The sequence below is a fragment of the Pleuronectes platessa genome, chromosome 21, assembly GCF_947347685.1.
Source record: "Pleuronectes platessa chromosome 21, fPlePla1.1, whole genome shotgun sequence".
Classification (NCBI taxonomy): Eukaryota; Metazoa; Chordata; class Actinopteri; order Pleuronectiformes; family Pleuronectidae; genus Pleuronectes; species Pleuronectes platessa.
The window spans coordinates 12331581-12350274 of record NC_070646.1 but is presented as its reverse complement, the minus strand read 5'-3'; the positions used below and the strand labels follow the sequence as shown (position 1 = coordinate 12350274).

General features: G+C 42.5%; 19 non-coding genes across 19 annotated transcripts; 10 read left to right on the top strand and 9 right to left on the bottom strand.

The window, feature by feature from the left end:
- Window positions 1-520: 520 nt before the first annotated feature.
- Window positions 521-614, bottom strand: trnai-uau (transfer RNA isoleucine (anticodon UAU)). The gene is made up of 2 exons: window positions 577-614; window positions 521-556 (listed from the first exon to the last, which is right to left on the bottom strand). It is a non-coding gene; the product is annotated as a tRNA-Ile (tRNA).
- A 283-nt stretch (window positions 615-897) lies between these two features.
- Window positions 898-991, bottom strand: trnai-uau (transfer RNA isoleucine (anticodon UAU)). The gene is made up of 2 exons: window positions 954-991; window positions 898-933 (listed from the first exon to the last, which is right to left on the bottom strand). It is a non-coding gene; the product is annotated as a tRNA-Ile (tRNA).
- Window positions 992-3666: 2675 nt separating this feature from the next.
- trnas-cga (transfer RNA serine (anticodon CGA)) lies at window positions 3667-3748 on the top strand. The gene has a single exon. It is a non-coding gene; the product is annotated as a tRNA-Ser (tRNA).
- Window positions 3749-4391: 643 nt separating this feature from the next.
- Window positions 4392-4485, bottom strand: trnai-uau (transfer RNA isoleucine (anticodon UAU)). Its single transcript has 2 exons — window positions 4448-4485; window positions 4392-4427 (listed from the first exon to the last, which is right to left on the bottom strand). It is a non-coding gene; the product is annotated as a tRNA-Ile (tRNA).
- An 833-nt stretch (window positions 4486-5318) lies between these two features.
- trnas-cga (transfer RNA serine (anticodon CGA)) lies at window positions 5319-5400 on the top strand. The gene has a single exon. It is a non-coding gene; the product is annotated as a tRNA-Ser (tRNA).
- A 1543-nt stretch (window positions 5401-6943) lies between these two features.
- Window positions 6944-7025, top strand: trnas-cga (transfer RNA serine (anticodon CGA)). Its single transcript has one exon. It is a non-coding gene; the product is annotated as a tRNA-Ser (tRNA).
- A 616-nt stretch (window positions 7026-7641) lies between these two features.
- On the bottom strand, window positions 7642-7735 carry trnai-uau (transfer RNA isoleucine (anticodon UAU)). The gene is made up of 2 exons: window positions 7698-7735; window positions 7642-7677 (listed from the first exon to the last, which is right to left on the bottom strand). It is a non-coding gene; the product is annotated as a tRNA-Ile (tRNA).
- Window positions 7736-8568: 833 nt separating this feature from the next.
- trnas-cga (transfer RNA serine (anticodon CGA)) lies at window positions 8569-8650 on the top strand. Its single transcript has one exon. It is a non-coding gene; the product is annotated as a tRNA-Ser (tRNA).
- A 615-nt stretch (window positions 8651-9265) lies between these two features.
- On the bottom strand, window positions 9266-9359 carry trnai-uau (transfer RNA isoleucine (anticodon UAU)). The gene is made up of 2 exons: window positions 9322-9359; window positions 9266-9301 (listed from the first exon to the last, which is right to left on the bottom strand). It is a non-coding gene; the product is annotated as a tRNA-Ile (tRNA).
- Window positions 9360-10192: 833 nt separating this feature from the next.
- On the top strand, window positions 10193-10274 carry trnas-cga (transfer RNA serine (anticodon CGA)). The gene has a single exon. It is a non-coding gene; the product is annotated as a tRNA-Ser (tRNA).
- Window positions 10275-10890: 616 nt separating this feature from the next.
- Window positions 10891-10984, bottom strand: trnai-uau (transfer RNA isoleucine (anticodon UAU)). The gene is made up of 2 exons: window positions 10947-10984; window positions 10891-10926 (listed from the first exon to the last, which is right to left on the bottom strand). It is a non-coding gene; the product is annotated as a tRNA-Ile (tRNA).
- An 833-nt stretch (window positions 10985-11817) lies between these two features.
- trnas-cga (transfer RNA serine (anticodon CGA)) lies at window positions 11818-11899 on the top strand. The gene has a single exon. It is a non-coding gene; the product is annotated as a tRNA-Ser (tRNA).
- A 1543-nt stretch (window positions 11900-13442) lies between these two features.
- trnas-cga (transfer RNA serine (anticodon CGA)) lies at window positions 13443-13524 on the top strand. The gene has a single exon. It is a non-coding gene; the product is annotated as a tRNA-Ser (tRNA).
- Window positions 13525-14140: 616 nt separating this feature from the next.
- On the bottom strand, window positions 14141-14234 carry trnai-uau (transfer RNA isoleucine (anticodon UAU)). Its single transcript has 2 exons — window positions 14197-14234; window positions 14141-14176 (listed from the first exon to the last, which is right to left on the bottom strand). It is a non-coding gene; the product is annotated as a tRNA-Ile (tRNA).
- Window positions 14235-15067: 833 nt separating this feature from the next.
- On the top strand, window positions 15068-15149 carry trnas-cga (transfer RNA serine (anticodon CGA)). Its single transcript has one exon. It is a non-coding gene; the product is annotated as a tRNA-Ser (tRNA).
- Window positions 15150-15764: 615 nt separating this feature from the next.
- trnai-uau (transfer RNA isoleucine (anticodon UAU)) lies at window positions 15765-15858 on the bottom strand. The gene is made up of 2 exons: window positions 15821-15858; window positions 15765-15800 (listed from the first exon to the last, which is right to left on the bottom strand). It is a non-coding gene; the product is annotated as a tRNA-Ile (tRNA).
- Window positions 15859-16692: 834 nt separating this feature from the next.
- On the top strand, window positions 16693-16774 carry trnas-cga (transfer RNA serine (anticodon CGA)). The gene has a single exon. It is a non-coding gene; the product is annotated as a tRNA-Ser (tRNA).
- Window positions 16775-17390: 616 nt separating this feature from the next.
- Window positions 17391-17484, bottom strand: trnai-uau (transfer RNA isoleucine (anticodon UAU)). The gene is made up of 2 exons: window positions 17447-17484; window positions 17391-17426 (listed from the first exon to the last, which is right to left on the bottom strand). It is a non-coding gene; the product is annotated as a tRNA-Ile (tRNA).
- An 833-nt stretch (window positions 17485-18317) lies between these two features.
- On the top strand, window positions 18318-18399 carry trnas-cga (transfer RNA serine (anticodon CGA)). Its single transcript has one exon. It is a non-coding gene; the product is annotated as a tRNA-Ser (tRNA).
- The last annotated feature ends 295 nt before the right edge of the window (window positions 18400-18694 follow it).

Below are 18694 nucleotides of genomic sequence, written 5' to 3'. Positions count from 1 at the left end.
GTTGTTGTTGTAATTGCAGCTTTATATTCTGAGCTGCAGTCGTGTTGTACTACTTGTAAGTTGTAGATCCTGTGCTGCCATCTAGTGGCCACCCCTCCCCCCCTACAAAATAAAACCTTAAACAAGCAATGAAGAGTCAGACTGATACATTCATTGAGGCAGAAGGATTTTCAGGGATTCTAGGGAAGTGAGAAGTCATCTCATATTTTCTCACAAGTAAAGAAAACACCAGAAGAAGAATCCGGGTAATTGTTAGGGAAGAAACAGGAGAGTTTATTAGGAGTTTGTTTTCAAGAAACTCGGGGCGTCACTTTAAAAAGTCCCAAAAGAGTAATAAAGCCTTTTTTTTAAAGTGTCAAGTGTACAAAGAGCTGTAGATGGCCTATTCCATTGAAAACAGAGAGGAAGCTGCTGAATGAAGGTTAAGATCTCGACTTTCTTCTCGTCAGAGCAGATAAAGGATTAGTCGTGGATCAGTGAGTGATTTCTATTCCTACCAACCCTTCTGATAAAAGTCCTCTGCTCCAGGTGAGGGTGGAACTCACAACCTCGGCATCACTCCGCAAATCACTGTCTTATAAGTACCGCGCGCTGACCGATTGCGCCACTGGAGCATGGCATATTCATATTTAACATGGAATATGAAGATAAGTTAAACATTTAGCTTTTTTAATGACGAAAGCAAAAGTCATGAATTCATCCAGTTGTTTCTTTCTAAGAATATTATCTTGCACCTTCACACTGTATCAAAAAGAGATTAGTTTTTACAGTAAGTGAATTGTGTCTCTGAAATGTTATAATGGAGAGTTCAAAGTGAATGCAACACCTTTACTCAAGGTTTGGGTTGTGTCTCGTGAACAGTCACTTCTCCCACCAACCACCAAGGTAAAACCATTCTGCTCCAGGTGAGGGTCGAACTCACAACCTCAGCATCGCTCTGCAGGTCACTGTCTTATAAGTACTGCGCGCTGACCGATTGCGCCACTGGAGCCTGGAAAGTCCAAAATATTATTTCTATTTTATATCTTCGTCCAGTTACACCTGTCTGCTATGAAAGACGTTATCTTGGTCTACAAGAGATTGACATGTCAAACTTCAAGAGGCCTGTTGTGAAGATTCTACACTAAACTGTTCAAAGCAGAAATATTACTGGTATTAACTAACAAAGCCATTTGATTAGTTTCACATGAATATACTTTGTCTCCAAAGCATTAAAGGGCTACTTCACAGAAAAATTTAACTAACTCTACTCATCACTATGCAGATGGATGGTGGGTGAAGTGTTTGAGTCCACAAAAGACTTTTGGAGTTTCAGCAGTAAACAGCGTTGCAGCCAAATCCAATACAAGACGTTATCTTGGTCAGCAAGAGATTGACATTTTAACTTCAAGAGGCCTGTTGTGAAGATTCTACCCTAAACTGTAGACAAGCAGAAATCTTACTGGTATAAACTAACAAAGCCATTAGATTTTTTTCCAGATATATATATACTTTGTCTCCAAAGCATTAATGGTATAGTTCACAGAAACATTTAACCAAATCTGTTCAACTCTGTGGCGATGGAAGGTGGGTGAAGTGTTTGAGTCCACAAAAGACTTTTGGAGTTTCAGCAGTAAACAGCGTTGCAGCCAAATCCAATACAATTGAAGCAACTGGGGATCACTTCTTCAGCCAGGGGCCTCTGTGTAAAACTATCCCCTTCCAAACCAACACAAGGTATCAAACAGGAAGTAGGTTGTGCAGTTAGTGAAAAGTTAAAGTTGTTATAGTTTCAAGATGACGATCAGTAGTTTAGTTAAATACAGCAACTTTTCACCAGGGCAGGTGCAGAGTGATACTTTACATTTTTGTAATACCAGGAACCCAGTTAGTTTGTTGTCTGGAGGCTGATGTAAATGAACCCACAGACCCACAGACTAACATCCATTTTTATGGATGTGCGATCATCCTGCACCACTGCAATCAGTTCATATACTTTCTCTGCCGATCAATACTTTCTGCAGATAAATTTGTATATTAATTATATCTAGATATGTCAAGGTGGCCGAGAGGTCAAGGCGTTGGACTCGAAATCCCGCACAGGTTCGAACCCTGTTCGTGATGTTCTTCTGAAGAACTTATGAAATCTTCCTTTGAATTGCATTTCATCTGCTTCAACTGCTGACTCCCGGACCCAGTGGAGGTGTCAGGACAGGATGATGGACAAGTAGTCCCACCCCCTGCAGGACACAATCACAGCACTGGGCAGAGGCACCGCTGGTTGTTCCTTCCGGCAGCTGTCAGACTGTACAACCAGATCTCCTTCCAGTAGAACTACATACACCCATCATGGACTACACTCTTCACTGTGCAATATCAATGGCTCATGTGCAATCCATTCACAGAACATTTTCTCACACTGCCGTATGTTGCCTCTCACTACACTGTATATATTAGTTTAATTATATTTATATTTTTCTATATGTATTATATTCCTTACACTTAGTAAGTAGAATTATCTTTACACTAAAGTGTTGCTTTATTACTTACTTTAATGTGGTTGTGTAGCTCGTACAGTTTTGTTTTGATGGTGACACTGTACCTCTGCTCTATAAGGCAGGAAGATGGCTGAGGCCAAGTTTCCAGTGATGCCACTGAGCATTTAGAAGATGGAGATTCTCAACCAGCTCTCTGTCCTCAGCACGGTCATCTGGAACAACAACGACAACAGGCAGTGCAGGATCACACACACACACAAGGTAAAGGTAGTTACTGAGTGAAACTGAAGTATTGAAGTTGTGTCTCGTGACCAGTCACTTCTCCCACCACCCAACAAAGTAAAACCATTCTGCTCCAAGTGAGGGTCAAACTCACAATCTCAGCATTGCTCTGCAGGTCACTGTCTTATAAGTACTGCGTGCTGACCGATTGCGCCACTGGAGCCATGAAAGTTCAAAATATGAATTCTATTTTTCTTCGTCCAGTTACACCTGTCTGCTATGAAAGACGTTATCTTGGTGTACAAGAGATTGACATGTCAAACTTCAAGAGGCCTGTCGTGAAGATCTACACTAAACTGTTCAAAGCAGAAATATTACTGGTATTAACTAAGATAGACATTTGATTAGTTTCACATAAATATACTTTGTCTCCAAAGCATTAATGGTATAGTTCACAGAAAAATATAACTAACTCTACTCATCACTATGCAGATGGAAGGTGGGTGAAGTGTTTGAGTCCACAAAAGACTTTTGGAGTTTCATCAGTAAACAGCGTTGCAGCCAAATCCAATACAATTGAAGCTACTGGGGATCACTTCTTCAGCCAGGGGACTCTGTGTAAAACTGTCCTCTTCCATACCAACACAAGGTATCAAACAGGAAGTAGGTTGTGCAGTTAGTGAAAAGTTAGAGTTGTTATAGTTTGAAGATGAACATCAGTAGTTTAGTTAAATACAGCAACTTTTCACCAGGGCAGGTGCAGAGTGATACTTTACCTTTTTGTAATACCAGCAATCCAGTTAGTTTGTTGTCTGGAGGCTGATGTAAATGAACCCACAGACCCACAGACTAACATCCAGTTTTATGGATGTGCGATCATCCCGCACCACTGCAATCAGTTCATATACTTTCTCTGCCCATCATAACTGTCTGCAGAGAAATTTGTATATTAATTACATACAGATATGTCACGGTGGCCGAGAGGTTAAGGCGTTGGACTCGAAATCCAATGGGGTTTCCCCGCACAGGTTCGAACCCTGTTCGTGACGCATTACTTTAGAACTAAATGACTCTGTTGAAACCTTCTTTGGAAGTTGTAGGTCCTTTGGATTACATTTCAACTGCTGACTTGACTCAGTCGCCTGCCTGACTCAGTGGAGGTGTTGGGACAGCATGGTGCCCCTCCAGGACCCAATCACAGCGCTGGTCGTTCCTTTCTGCAGCAGTAAGACCTCCCAGTAAAACTACATGCAACCATCATGGACTACACTCTTCCGTAAGTATTACTATCTTTACACTAGTGTTGCTTTATTACTTACTTTAATGTGGTTTCCTAAGGGGACTGTTGGGGCTCCGCTACTGAGTGCCAGTGTAGTTTACCATTTAAATTTACACCAGTAGCTCGTACTGTTTTGTTTTGATTGTGACCATGTACCTCTGCTCTATAAGGCAGGAAGATGGCTGAGGCCAAGTTTCCAGTGATGCCACTGAGCATGTAGATGATGGAGATTCTCAACCAGCTCTCTGTCCTCAGCACGGTCATCTGGAACAACAACGACAGCAGGCAGTGCAGGATCACACACACACAAAATGTCAAGGTAGTCACTGACTAAACCTGAAGGACTGAACTCTTCACTAGTTGTGTCTTGTGAACAGTCACTTCTCCCACCAACCACCAAGGTAAAACCATTCTGCTCCAGGTGAGAGTCGAACTCACAACCTCAGCATTGCTCTGTAGGTCACTGTATTATAAGTACTGCGCGCTGACCGATTGCGCCACTGGAGCCTGGAAAGTCAAGAACAAAAATCAATTTTTTTTCCACCCAGTTACATCTGTTTGCTATGAAGGACGTTATCCTGGTCTACAAGAGATTGACATGTAAAACCTTCAAGATGCCTGTTGTGAAGATTCTACACTGAAATGTCAAAGCAGAAATATTACTGGTATTAACTAACATAGACATTTGATTAGTAAATTGCAGGAGTTGCAGCCAAATCCAATTCAATCGAAGCAACTGGGGATAAATTCTACAGCCAGGGGCCTCTGCGTAAAAATATCCTCTTCCAAACCAACACAAGGTATCAAACAGGAAGTAGGTTGTGCAGTTAGTGAAAAGTTGCTGTTATAGTTTGACACCAGTAGTTTAAACCAACATCTGACCAAGGTTGTTGTAGGCTAGTTCATAGATGTGATTCTTGTGAACAGTCCCTTCTCCACAAACAGTGCTGCTCCAGGTGAGGATCGCACTTACAACCTCGGCATAGCTCTGCAGGTCACTGTCTTATAAGCACCTCGCGCTGACCGATTGCACCACTGGAGTCTTTTCAAGTGGCGAAAATGAAATGTAATGTATCGAGGCCAAACTAATGCACTGACTTGTTTTGTTTAGGTTCTCTTACTTTCGATTTTAACGATATGTTTTCTTTACACTAAATAGCCATAAATATGTGATACACAGTCACTGTTCAGACCTCCTTGTGTCTGTGTCACTGTATAACTGGTAATCCCAAATGAGTCGAATACTTTAATACAATGTACCTCTGCAATCAGTTCATATACTTTCTCTGCCCATCATAACTGTCTTCACTAATATGTGTATATTAATTGCATGTCAACATGTCACGGTGGCCGAGAGGTTAAGGCGTTGGACTCGAAATCCAATGGGGTTTCCCCGCACAGGTTCGAATCCTGTTCGTGACGCTCTTCTTTAGACCGTAATGAGTCTTTGGTGGCAAGTAGTCCCACCCTCACCACTGGGGAGAGGTACCGCTCGTCGTTCCTTCCTGCAGCTGTAAGACTCTACAACCAGATCTCCTTCCAGTAGAACTACATGCACCCATCATGGACTACACTCTTCACTGTGCAATATCAATGGTTCATGTGCAATCCATTTACAGAACATATTCTCACACTGCCCTAAGTTGCCTCTCGATTTATATTTTTTTATATTTATTATATTCCTGACACTTAGTAAGTAGAATTATCTTTACACTAAAGTGTTGCTTTATTACTTACTTTAATGTGGTTGTGTAGCTCGTACAGTTTTGTTTTGATGGTGACACTGCACCTCTGCTCTGTAAGGCAGGAAGATGGCTGAGGCCAAGTTTCCAGTGATGCCACTGAGCATGTAGATGATGGAGATTCTAAACCAGCTCTCTGTCCTCAGCACGGTCATCTGGAACAACAACGACAGCAGGCAGTGCAGGATCACACACACACAAAATGTCAAGGTAGTCACTGACTAAACCTGAACTCTTCACTAGTTGTGTCTTGTGAACAGTCACTTCTCCCACCAACCACCAAGGTAAAACCATTCTGCTCCAGGTGAGAGTCGAACTCCCAACCTCAGCATCGCTCTGCAGGTCACTGTCTTATAAGTACTGCGCGCTGACCGATTGCGCCACTGGGGCCTGGAAAGTCAAGAACAAAAATCAATTTTTTTTCCACCCAGTTACATCTGTTTGCTATGAAGGACGTTATCCTGGTCTACAAGAGATTGACATGTAAAACCTTCAAGATGCCTGTTGTGAAGATTCTACACTGAAATGTCAAAGCAGAAATATTACTGGTATTAACTAACATAGACATTTGATTAGTAAATTGCAGGAGTTGCAGCCAAATCCAATTCAATCGAAGCAACTGGGGATAACTTCTACAGCCAGGGGCCTCTGCGTAAAAATATCCTCTTCCAAAGCAACACAAGGTATCAAACAGGAAGTAGGTTGTGCAGTTAGTGAAAAGTTGCTGTTATAGTTTGACACCAGTAGTTTAAACCAACATCTGACCAAGGTTGTTGTAGGCTAGTTCATAGATGTGATTCTTGCGAACAGTCCCTTCTCCACAAACAGTGCTGCTCCAGGTGAGGATCGAACTTACAACCTCGGCATAGCTCTGCAGGTCACTGTCTTATAAGCACCTCGCGCTGACCGATTGCACCACTGGAGTCTTTTCAAGTGGCGAAAATGAAATGTAATGTATCGAGGCCAAACTAATGCACTGACTTGTTTTGTTTAGGTTCTCTTACTTTCGATTTTAACGATATGTTTTCTTTACACTAAATAGCCATAAATATGTGATACACAGTCACTGTTCAGACCTCCTTGTGTCTGTGGCACTGTATAACTGGTAATCCCAAATGAGTCGAATACTTTAATACAATGTACCTCTGCAATCAGTTCATATACTTTCTCTGCCCATCATAACTGTCTTCACTAATATGTGTGTATTAATTACATGTCAACATGTCACGGTGGCCGAGAGGTTAAGGCGTTGGACTCGAAATCCAATGGGGTTTCCCCGCACAGGTTCGAATCCTGTTCGTGACGCTCTTCTTTAGACCGTATTGAGTCTTTGGTGGCAAGTAGTCCCACCCTCACCACTGGGCAGAGGTACCGCTCGTTGTTCCTTCCTGCAGCTGTAATACTGTACAACCAGATCTCCTTCCAGTAGAACTACATGCACCCATCATGGACTACACTCTTCACTGTGCAATATCAATGGTTCATGTGCAATCTATTTACAGAACATATTCTCACACTGCCGTAAGTTGCCTCTCGATTTATATTTTTTTATATTTATTATATTCCTGACACTTAGTAAGTAGAATTATCTTTACACTAAAGTGTTGCTTTATTACTTACTTTAATGTGGTTGTGTAGCTCGTACAGTTTTGTTTTGATGGTGACACTGCACCTCTGCTCTGTAAGGCAGGAAGATGGCTGAGGCCAAGTTTCCAGTGATGCCACTGAGCATGTAGATGATGGAGATTCTCAACCAGCTCTCTGTCCTCAGCACGGTCATCTGGAACAACAACGACAGCAGGCAGTGCAGGATCACACACACACAAAATGTCAAGGTAGTCACTGACTAAACCTGAACTCTTCACTAGTTGTGTCTTGTGAACAGTCACTTCTCCCACCAACCACCAAGGTAAAACCATTCTGCTCCAGGTGAGAGTCGAACTCACAACCTCAGCATTGCTCTGCAGGTCACTGTCTTATAAGTACTGCGCGCTGACCGATTGCGCCACTGGAGCCTGGAAAGTCAAGAACAAAAATCAATTTTTTTTCCACCCAGTTACATCTGTTTGCTATGAAGGACGTTATCCTGGTCTACAAGAGATTGACATGTAAAACCTTCAAGATGCCTGTTGTGAAGATTCTACACTGAAATGTCAAAGCAGAAATATTACTGGTATTAACTAACATAGACATTTGATTAGTAAATTGCAGGAGTTGCAGCCAAATCCAATTCAATCGAAGCAACTGGGGATAACTTCTACAGCCAGGGGCCTCTGCGTAAAAATATCCTCTTCCAAAGCAACACAAGGTATCAAACAGGAAGTAGGTTGTGCAGTTAGTGAAAAGTTGCTGTTATAGTTTGACACCAGTAGTTTAAACCAACATCTGACCAAGGTTGTTGTAGGCTAGTTCATAGATGTGATTCTTGTGAACAGTCCCTTCTCCACAAACAGTGCTGCTCCAGGTGAGGATCGAACTTACAACCTCGGCATAGCTCTGCAGGTCACTGTCTTATAAGCACCTCGCGCTGACCGATTGCACCACTGGAGTCTTTTCAAGTGGCGAAAATGAAATGTAATGTATCGAGGCCAAACTAATGCACTGACTTGTTTTGTTTAGGTTCTCTTACTTTCGATTTTAACGATATGTTTTCTTTACACTAAATAGCCATAAATATGTGATACACAGTCACTGTTCAGACCTCCTTGTGTCTGTGTCACTGTATAACTGGTAATCCCAAATGAGTCGAATACTTTAATACAATGTACCTCTGCAATCAGTTCATATACTTTCTCTGCCCATCATAACTGTCTTCACTAATATGTGTATATTAATTGCATGTCAACATGTCACGGTGGCCGAGAGGGTAAGGCGTTGGACTCGAAATCCAATGGGGTTTCCCCGCACAGGTTCGAATCCTGTTCGTGACGCTCTTCTTTAGACCGTAATGAGTCTTTGGTGGCAAGTAGTCCCACCCTCACCACTGGGGAGAGGTACCGCTCGTCGTTCCTTCCTGCAGCTGTAAGACTGTACAACCAGATCTCCTTCCAGTAGAACTACATGCACCCATCATGGACTACACTCTTCACTGTGCAATATCAATGGTTCATGTGCAATCCATTTACAGAACATATTCTCACACTGCCCTAAGTTGCCTCTCGATTTATATTTTTTTATATTCCTGACACTTAGTAAGTAGAATTATCTTTACACTAAAGTGTTGCTTTATTACTTACTTTAATGTGGTTGTGTAGCTCGTACAGTTTTGTTTTGATGGTGACACTGCACCTCTGCTCTGTAAGGCAGGAAGATGGCTGAGGCCAAGTTTCCAGTGATGCCACTGAGCATGTAGATGATGGAGATTCTAAACCAGCTCTCTGTCCTCAGCACGGTCATCTGGAACAACAACGACAGCAGGCAGTGCAGGATCACACACACACAAAATGTCAAGGTAGTCACTGACTAAACCTGAAGGACTGAACTCTTCACTAGTTGTGTCTTGTGAACAGTCACTTCTCCCACCAACCACCAAGGTAAAACCATTCTGCTCCAGGTGAGAGTCGAACTCACAACCTCAGCATTGCTCTGCAGGTCACTGTCTTATAAGTACTGCGCGCTGACCGATTGCGCCACTGGAGCCTGGAAAGTCAAGAACAAAAATCAATTTTTTTTCCACCCAGTTACATCTGTTTGCTATGAAGGACGTTATCCTGGTCTACAAGAGATTGACATGTAAAACCTTCAAGATGCCTGTTGTGAAGATTCTACACTGAAATGTCAAAGCAGAAATATTACTGGTATTAACTAACATAGACATTTGATTAGTAAATTGCAGGAGTTGCAGCCAAATCCAATTCAATCGAAGCAACTGGGGATAACTTCTACAGCCAGGGGCCTCTGCGTAAAAATATCCTCTTCCAAAGCAACACAAGGTATCAAACAGGAAGTAGGCTGTGCAGTTAGTGAAAAGTTGCTTTTATAGTTTGACACCAGTAGTTTAAACCAACATCTGACCAAGGTTGTTGTAGGCTAGTTCATAGATGTGATTCTTGCGAACAGTCCCTTCTCCACAAACAGTGCTGCTCCAGGTGAGGATCGAACTTACAACCTCGGCATAGCTCTGCAGGTCACTGTCTTATAAGCACCTCGCGCTGACCGATTGCACCACTGGAGTCTTTTCAAGTGGCGAAAATGAAATGTAATGTATCGAGGCCAAACTAATGCACTGACTTGTTTTGTTTAGGTTCTCTTACTTTCGATTTTAACGATATGTTTTCTTTACACTAAATAGCCATAAATATGTGATACACAGTCACTGTTCAGACCTCCTTGTGTCTGTGGCACTGTATAACTGGTAATCCCAAATGAGTCGAATACTTTAATACAATGTACCTCTGCAATCAGTTCATATACTTTCTCTGCCCATCATAACTGTCTTCACTAATATGTGTATATTAATTGCATGTCAACATGTCACGGTGGCCGAGAGGTTAAGGCGTTGGACTCGAAATCCAATGGGGTTTCCCCGCACAGGTTCGAATCCTGTTCGTGACGCTCTTCTTTAGACCGTAATGAGTCTTTGGTGGCAAGTAGTCCCACCCTCACCACTGGGGAGAGGTACCGCTCGTCGTTCCTTCCTGCAGCTGTAAGACTGTACAACCAGATCTCCTTCCAGTAGAACTACATGCACCCATCATGGACTACACTCTTCACTGTGCAATATCAATGGTTCATGTGCAATCCATTTACAGAACATATTCTCACACTGCCCTAAGTTGCCTCTCGATTTATATTTTTTTATATTTATTATATTCCTGACACTTAGTAAGTAGAATTATCTTTACACTAAAGTGTTGCTTTATTACTTACTTTAATGTGGTTGTGTAGCTCGTACAGTTTTGTTTTGATGGTGACACTGCACCTCTGCTCTGTAAGGCAGGAAGATGGCTGAGGCCAAGTTTCCAGTGATGCCACTGAGCATGTAGATGATGGAGATTCTCAACCAGCTCTCTGTCCTCAGCACGGTCATCTGGAACAACAACGACAGCAGGCAGTGCAGGATCACACACACACAAAATGTCAAGGTAGTCACTGACTAAACCTGAACTCTTCACTAGTTGTGTCTTGTGAACAGTCACTTCTCCCACCAACCACCAAGGTAAAACAATTCTGCTCCAGGTGAGAGTCGAACTCACAACCTCAGCATTGCTCTGCAGGTCACTGTCTTATAAGTACTGCGCGCTGACCGATTGCGCCACTGGAGCCTGGAAAGTCAAGAACAAAAATCAATTTTTTTTCCACCCAGTTACATCTGTTTGCTATGAAGGACGTTATCCTGGTCTACAAGAGATTGACATGTAAAACCTTCAAGATGCCTGTTGTGAAGATTCTACACTGAAATGTCAAAGCAGAAATATTACTGGTATTAACTAACATAGACATTTGATTAGTAAATTGCAGGAGTTGCAGCCAAATCCAATTCAATCGAAGCAACTGGGGATAACTTCTACAGCCAGGGGCCTCTGCGTAAAAATATCCTCTTCCAAACCAACACAAGGTATCAAACAGGAAGTAGGTTGTGCAGTTAGTGAAAAGATGCTGTTATAGTTTGACACCAGTAGTTTAAACCAACATCTGACCAAGGTTGTTGTAGGCTAGTTCATAGATGTGATTCTTGCGAACAGTCCCTTCTCCACAAACAGTGCTGCTCCAGGTGAGGATCGAACTTACAACCTCGGCATAGCTCTGCAGGTCACTGTCTTATAAGCACCTCGCGCTGACCGATTGCACCACTGGAGTCTTTTCAAGTGGCGAAAATGAAATGTAATGTATCGAGGCCAAACTAATGCACTGACTTGTTTTGTTTAGGTTCTCTTACTTTCGATTTTAACGATATGTTTTCTTTACATTAAATAGCCATAAATATGTGATACACAGTCACTGTTCAGACCTCCTTGTGTCTGTGGCACTGTATAACTGGTAATCCCAAATGAGTCGAATACTTTAATACAATGTACCTCTGCAATCAGTTCATATACTTTCTCTGCCCATCATAACTGTCTTCACTAATATGTGTGTATTAATTACATGTCAACATGTCACGGTGGCCGAGAGGTTAAGGCGTTGGACTCGAAATCCAATGGGGTTTCCCCGCACAGGTTCGAATCCTGTTCGTGACGCTCTTCTTTAGACCGTATTGAGTCTTTGGTGGCAAGTAGTCCCACCCTCACCACTGGGCAGAGGTACCGCTCGTCGTTCCTTCCTGCAGCTGTAAGACTCTACAACCAGATCTCCTTCCAGTAGAACTACATGCACCCATCATGGACTACACTCTTCACTGTGCAATATCAATGGTTCATGTGCAATCCATTTACAGAACATATTCTCACACTGCCGTAAGTTGCCTCTCGATTTATATTTTTTTATATTTATTATATTCCTGACACTTAGTAAGTAGAACTATCTTTACACTAAAGTGTTGCTTTATTACTTACTTTAATGTGGTTGTGTAGCTCGTACAGTTTTGTTTTGATGGTGACACTGCACCTCTGCTCTGTAAGGCAGGAAGATGGCTGAGGCCAAGTTTCCAGTGATGCCACTGAGCATGTAGATGATGGAGATTCTAAACCAGCTCTCTGTCCTCAGCACGGTCATCTGGAACAACAACGACAGCAGGCAGTGCAGGATCACACACACACAAAATGTCAAGGTAGTCACTGACTAAACCTGAACTCTTCACTAGTTGTGTCTTGTGAACAGTCACTTCTCCCACCAACCACCAAGGTAAAAGCATTCTGCTCCAGGTGAGAGTCGAACTCCCAACCTCAGCATCGCTCTGCAGGTCACTGTCTTATAAGTACTGCGCGCTGACCGATTGCGCCACTGGGGCCTGGAAAGTCAAGAACAAAAATCAATTTTTTTTCCACCCAGTTACATCTGTTTGCTATGAAGGACGTTATCCTGGTCTACAAGAGATTGACATGTAAAACCTTCAAGATGCCTGTTGTGAAGATTCTACACTGAAATGTCAAAGCAGAAATATTACTGGTATTAACTAACATAGACATTTGATTAGTAAATTGCAGGAGTTGCAGCCAAATCCAATTCAATCGAAGCAACTGGGGATAACTTCTACAGCCAGGGGCCTCTGCGTAAAAATATCCTCTTCCAAAGCAACACAAGGTATCAAACAGGAAGTAGGTTGTGCAGTTAGTGAAAAGTTGCTGTTATAGTTTGACACCAGTAGTTTAAACCAACATCTGACCAAGGTTGTTGTAGGCTAGTTCATAGATGTGATTCTTGCGAACAGTCCCTTCTCCACAAACAGTGCTGCTCCAGGTGAGGATCGAACTTACAACCTCGGCATAGCTCTGCAGGTCACTGTCTTATAAGCACCTCGCGCTGACCGATTGCACCACTGGAGTCTTTTCAAGTGGCGAAAATGAAATGTAATGTATCGAGGCCAAACTAATGCACTGACTTGTTTTGTTTAGGTTCTCTTACTTTCGATTTTAACGATATGTTTTCTTTACACTAAATAGCCATAAATATGTGATACACAGTCACTGTTCAGACCTCCTTGTGTCTGTGGCACTGTATAACTGGTAATCCCAAATGAGTCGAATACTTTAATACAATGTACCTCTGCAATCAGTTCATATACTTTCTCTGCCCATCATAACTGTCTTCACTAATATGTGTGTATTAATTACATGTCAACATGTCACGGTGGCCGAGAGGTTAAGGCGTTGGACTCGAAATCCAATGGGGTTTCCCCGCACAGGTTCGAATCCTGTTCGTGACGCTCTTCTTTAGACCGTATTGAGTCTTTGGTGGCAAGTAGTCCCACCCTCACCACTGGGCAGAGGTACCGCTCGTTGTTCCTTCCTGCAGCTGTAATACTGTACAACCAGATCTCCTTCCAGTAGAACTACATGCACCCATCATGGACTACACTCTTCACTGTGCAATATCAATGGTTCATGTGCAATCTATTTACAGAACATATTCTCACACTGCCGTAAGTTGCCTCTCGATTTATATTTTTTTATATTTATTATATTCCTGACACTTAGTAAGTAGAATTATCTTTACACTAAAGTGTTGCTTTATTACTTACTTTAATGTGGTTGTGTAGCTCGTACAGTTTTGTTTTGATGGTGACACTGCACCTCTGCTCTGTAAGGCAGGAAGATGGCTGAGGCCAAGTTTCCAGTGATGCCACTGAGCATGTAGATGATGGAGATTCTCAACCAGCTCTCTGTCCTCAGCACGGTCATCTGGAACAACAACGACAGCAGGCAGTGCAGGATCACACACACACAAAATGTCAAGGTAGTCACTGACTAAACCTGAACTCTTCACTAGTTGTGTCTTGTGAACAGTCACTTCTCCCACCAACCACCAAGGTAAAACCATTCTGCTCCAGGTGAGAGTCGAACTCACAACCTCAGCATTGCTCTGCAGGTCACTGTCTTATAAGTACTGCGCGCTGACCGATTGCGCCACTGGAGCCTGGAAAGTCAAGAACAAAAATCAATTTTTTTTCCACCCAGTTACATCTGTTTGCTATGAAGGACGTTATCCTGGTCTACAAGAGATTGACATGTAAAACCTTCAAGATGCCTGTTGTGAAGATTCTACACTGAAATGTCAAAGCAGAAATATTACTGGTATTAACTAACATAGACATTTGATTAGTAAATTGCAGGAGTTGCAGCCAAATCCAATTCAATCGAAGCAACTGGGGATAACTTCTACAGCCAGGGGCCTCTGCGTAAAAATATCCTCTTCCAAAGCAACACAAGGTATCAAACAGGAAGTAGGTTGTGCAGTTAGTGAAAAGTTGCTGTTATAGTTTGACACCAGTAGTTTAAACCAACATCTGACCAAGGTTGTTGTAGGCTAGTTCATAGATGTGATTCTTGTGAACAGTCCCTTCTCCACAAACAGTGCTGCTCCAGGTGAGGATCGAACTTACAACCTCGGCATAGCTCTGCAGGTCACTGTCTTATAAGCACCTCGCGCTGACCGATTGCACCACTGGAGTCTTTTCAAGTGGCGAAAATGAAATGTAATGTATCGAGGCCAAACTAATGCACTGACTTGTTTTGTTTAGGTTCTCTTACTTTCGATTTTAACGATATGTTTTCTTTACACTAAATAGCCATAAATATGTGATACACAGTCACTGTTCAGACCTCCTTGTGTCTGTGTCACTGTATAACTGGTAATCCCAAATGAGTCGAATACTTTAATACAATGTACCTCTGCAATCAGTTCATATACTTTCTCTGCCCATCATAACTGTCTTCACTAATATGTGTATATTAATTGCATGTCAACATGTCACGGTGGCCGAGAGGTTAAGGCGTTGGACTCGAAATCCAATGGGGTTTCCCCGCACAGGTTCGAATCCTGTTCGTGACGCTCTTCTTTAGACCGTAATGAGTCTTTGGTGGCAAGTAGTCCCACCCTCACCACTGGGGAGAGGTACCGCTCGTCGTTCCTTCCTGCAGCTGTAAGACTGTACAACCAGATCTCCTTCCAGTAGAACTACATGCACCCATCATGGACTACACTCTTCACTGTGCAATATCAATGGTTCATGTGCAATCCATTTACAGAACATATTCTCACACTGCCCTAAGTTGCCTCTCGATTTATATTTTTTTATATTCCTGACACTTAGTAAGTAGAATTATCTTTACACTAAAGTGTTGCTTTATTACTTACTTTAATGTGGTTGTGTAGCTCGTACAGTTTTGTTTTGATGGTGACACTGCACCTCTGCTCTGTAAGGCAGGAAGATGGCTGAGGCCAAGTTTCCAGTGATGCCACTGAGCATGTAGATGATGGAGATTCTAAACCAGCTCTCTGTCCTCAGCACGGTCATCTGGAACAACAACGACAGCAGGCAGTGCAGGATCACACACACACAAAATGTCAAGGTAGTCACTGACTAAACCTGAAGGACTGAACTCTTCACTAGTTGTGTCTTGTGAACAGTCACTTCTCCCACCAACCACCAAGGTAAAACCATTCTGCTCCAGGTGAGAGTCGAACTCACAACCTCAGCATTGCTCTGCAGGTCACTGTCTTATAAGTACTGCGCGCTGACCGATTGCGCCACTGGAGCCTGGAAAGTCAAGAACAAAAATCAATTTTTTTTCCACCCAGTTACATCTGTTTGCTATGAAGGACGTTATCCTGGTCTACAAGAGATTGACATGTAAAACCTTCAAGATGCCTGTTGTGAAGATTCTACACTGAAATGTCAAAGCAGAAATATTACTGGTATTAACTAACATAGACATTTGATTAGTAAATTGCAGGAGTTGCAGCCAAATCCAATTCAATCGAAGCAACTGGGGATAACTTCTACAGCCAGGGGCCTCTGCGTAAAAATATCCTCTTCCAAAGCAACACAAGGTATCAAACAGGAAGTAGGCTGTGCAGTTAGTGAAAAGTTGCTTTTATAGTTTGACACCAGTAGTTTAAACCAACATCTGACCAAGGTTGTTGTAGGCTAGTTCATAGATGTGATTCTTGCGAACAGTCCCTTCTCCACAAACAGTGCTGCTCCAGGTGAGGATCGAACTTACAACCTCGGCATAGCTCTGCAGGTCACTGTCTTATAAGCACCTCGCGCTGACCGATTGCACCACTGGAGTCTTTTCAAGTGGCGAAAATGAAATGTAATGTATCGAGGCCAAACTAATGCACTGACTTGTTTTGTTTAGGTTCTCTTACTTTCGATTTTAACGATATGTTTTCTTTACACTAAATAGCCATAAATATGTGATACACAGGTCACTGTTCAGACCTCCTTGTGTCTGTGGCACTGTATAACTGGTAATCCCAAATGAGTCGAATACTTTAATACAATGTACCTCTGCAATCAGTTCATATACTTTCTCTGCCCATCATAACTGTCTTCACTAATATGTGTATATTAATTGCATGTCAACATGTCACGGTGGCCGAGAGGTTAAGGCGTTGGACTCGAAATCCAATGGGGTTTCCCCGCACAGGTTCGAATCCTGTTCGTGACGCTCTTCTTTAGACCGTAATGAGTCTTTGGTGGCAAGTAGTCCCACCCTCACCACTGGGGAGAGGTACCGCTCGTCGTTCCTTCCTGCAGCTGTAAGACTGTACAACCAGATCTCCTTCCAGTAGAACTACATGCACCCATCATGGACTACACTCTTCACTGTGCAATATCAATGGTTCATGTGCAATCCATTTACAGGACATATTCTCACACTGCCCTAAGTTGCCTCTCGATTTATATTTTTTTATATTTATTATATTCCTGACACTTAGTAAGTAGAATTATCTTTACACTAAAGTGTTGCTTTATTACTTACTTTAATGTGGTTGTGTAGCTCGTACAGTTTTGTTTTGATGGTGACACTGCACCTCTGCTCTGTAAGGCAGGAAGATGGCTGAGGCCAAGTTTCCAGTGATGCCACTGAGCATGTAGATGATGGAGATTCTCAACCAGCTCTCTGTCCTCAGCACGGTCATCTGGAACAACAACGACAGCAGGCAGTGCAGGATCACACACACACAAAATGTCAAGGTAGTCACTGACTAAACCTGAACTCTTCACTAGTTGTGTCTTGTGAACAGTCACTTCTCCCACCAACCACCAAGGTAAAACCATTCTGCTCCAGGTGAGAGTCGAACTCACAACCTCAGCATTGCTCTGCAGGTCACTGTCTTATAAGTACTGCGCGCTGACCGATTGCGCCACTGGAGCCTGGAAAGTCAAGAACAAAAATCAATTTTTTTTCCACCCAGTTACATCTGTTTGCTATGAAGGACGTTATCCTGGTCTACAAGAGATTGACATGTAAAACCTTCAAGATGCCTGTTGTGAAGATTCTACACTGAAATGTCAAAGCAGAAATATTACTGGTATTAACTAACATAGACATTTGATTAGTAAATTGCAGGAGTTGCAGCCAAATCCAATTCAATCGAAGCAACTGGGGATAACTTCTACAGCCAGGGGCCTCTGCGTAAAAATATCCTCTTCCAAAGCAACACAAGGTATCAAACAGGAAGTAGGTTGTGCAGTTAGTGAAAAGTTGCTGTTATAGTTTGACACCAGTAGTTTAAACCAACATCTGACCAAGGTTGTTTTAGGCTAGTTCATAGATGTGATTCTTGCGAACAGTCCCTTCTCCACAAACAGTGCTGCTCCAGGTGAGGATCGAACTTACAACCTCGGCATAGCTCTGCAGGTCACTGTCTTATAAGCACCTCGCGCTGACCGATTGCACCACTGGAGTCTTTTCAAGTGGCGAAAATGAAATGTAATGTATCGAGGCCAAACTAATGCACTGACTTGTTTTGTTTAGGTTCTCTTACTTTCGATTTTAACGATATGTTTTCTTTACACTAAATAGCCATAAATATGTGATACACAGTCACTGTTCAGACCTCCTTGTGTCTGTGGCACTGTATAACTGGTAATCCCAAATGAGTCGAATACTTTAATACAATGTACCTCTGCAATCAGTTCATATACTTTCTCTGCCCATCATAACTGTCTTCACTAATATGTGTGTATTAATTACATGTCAACATGTCACGGTGGCCGAGAGGTTAAGGCGTTGGACTCGAAATCCAATGGGGTTTCCCCGCACAGGTTCGAATCCTGTTCGTGACGCTCTTCTTTAGACCGTATTGAGTCTTTGGTGGCAAGTAGTCCCACCCTCACCACTGGGCAGAGGTACCGCTCGTTGTTCCTTCCTGCAGCTGTAATACTGTACAACCAGATCTCCTTCCAGTAGAACTACATGCACCCATCATGGACTACACTCTTCACTGTGCAATATCAATGGTTCATGTGCAATCTATTTACAGAACATATTCTCACACTGCCGTAAGTTGCCTCTCGATTTATATTTTTTTATATTTATTATATTCCTGACACTTAGTAAGTAGAATTATCTTTACACTAA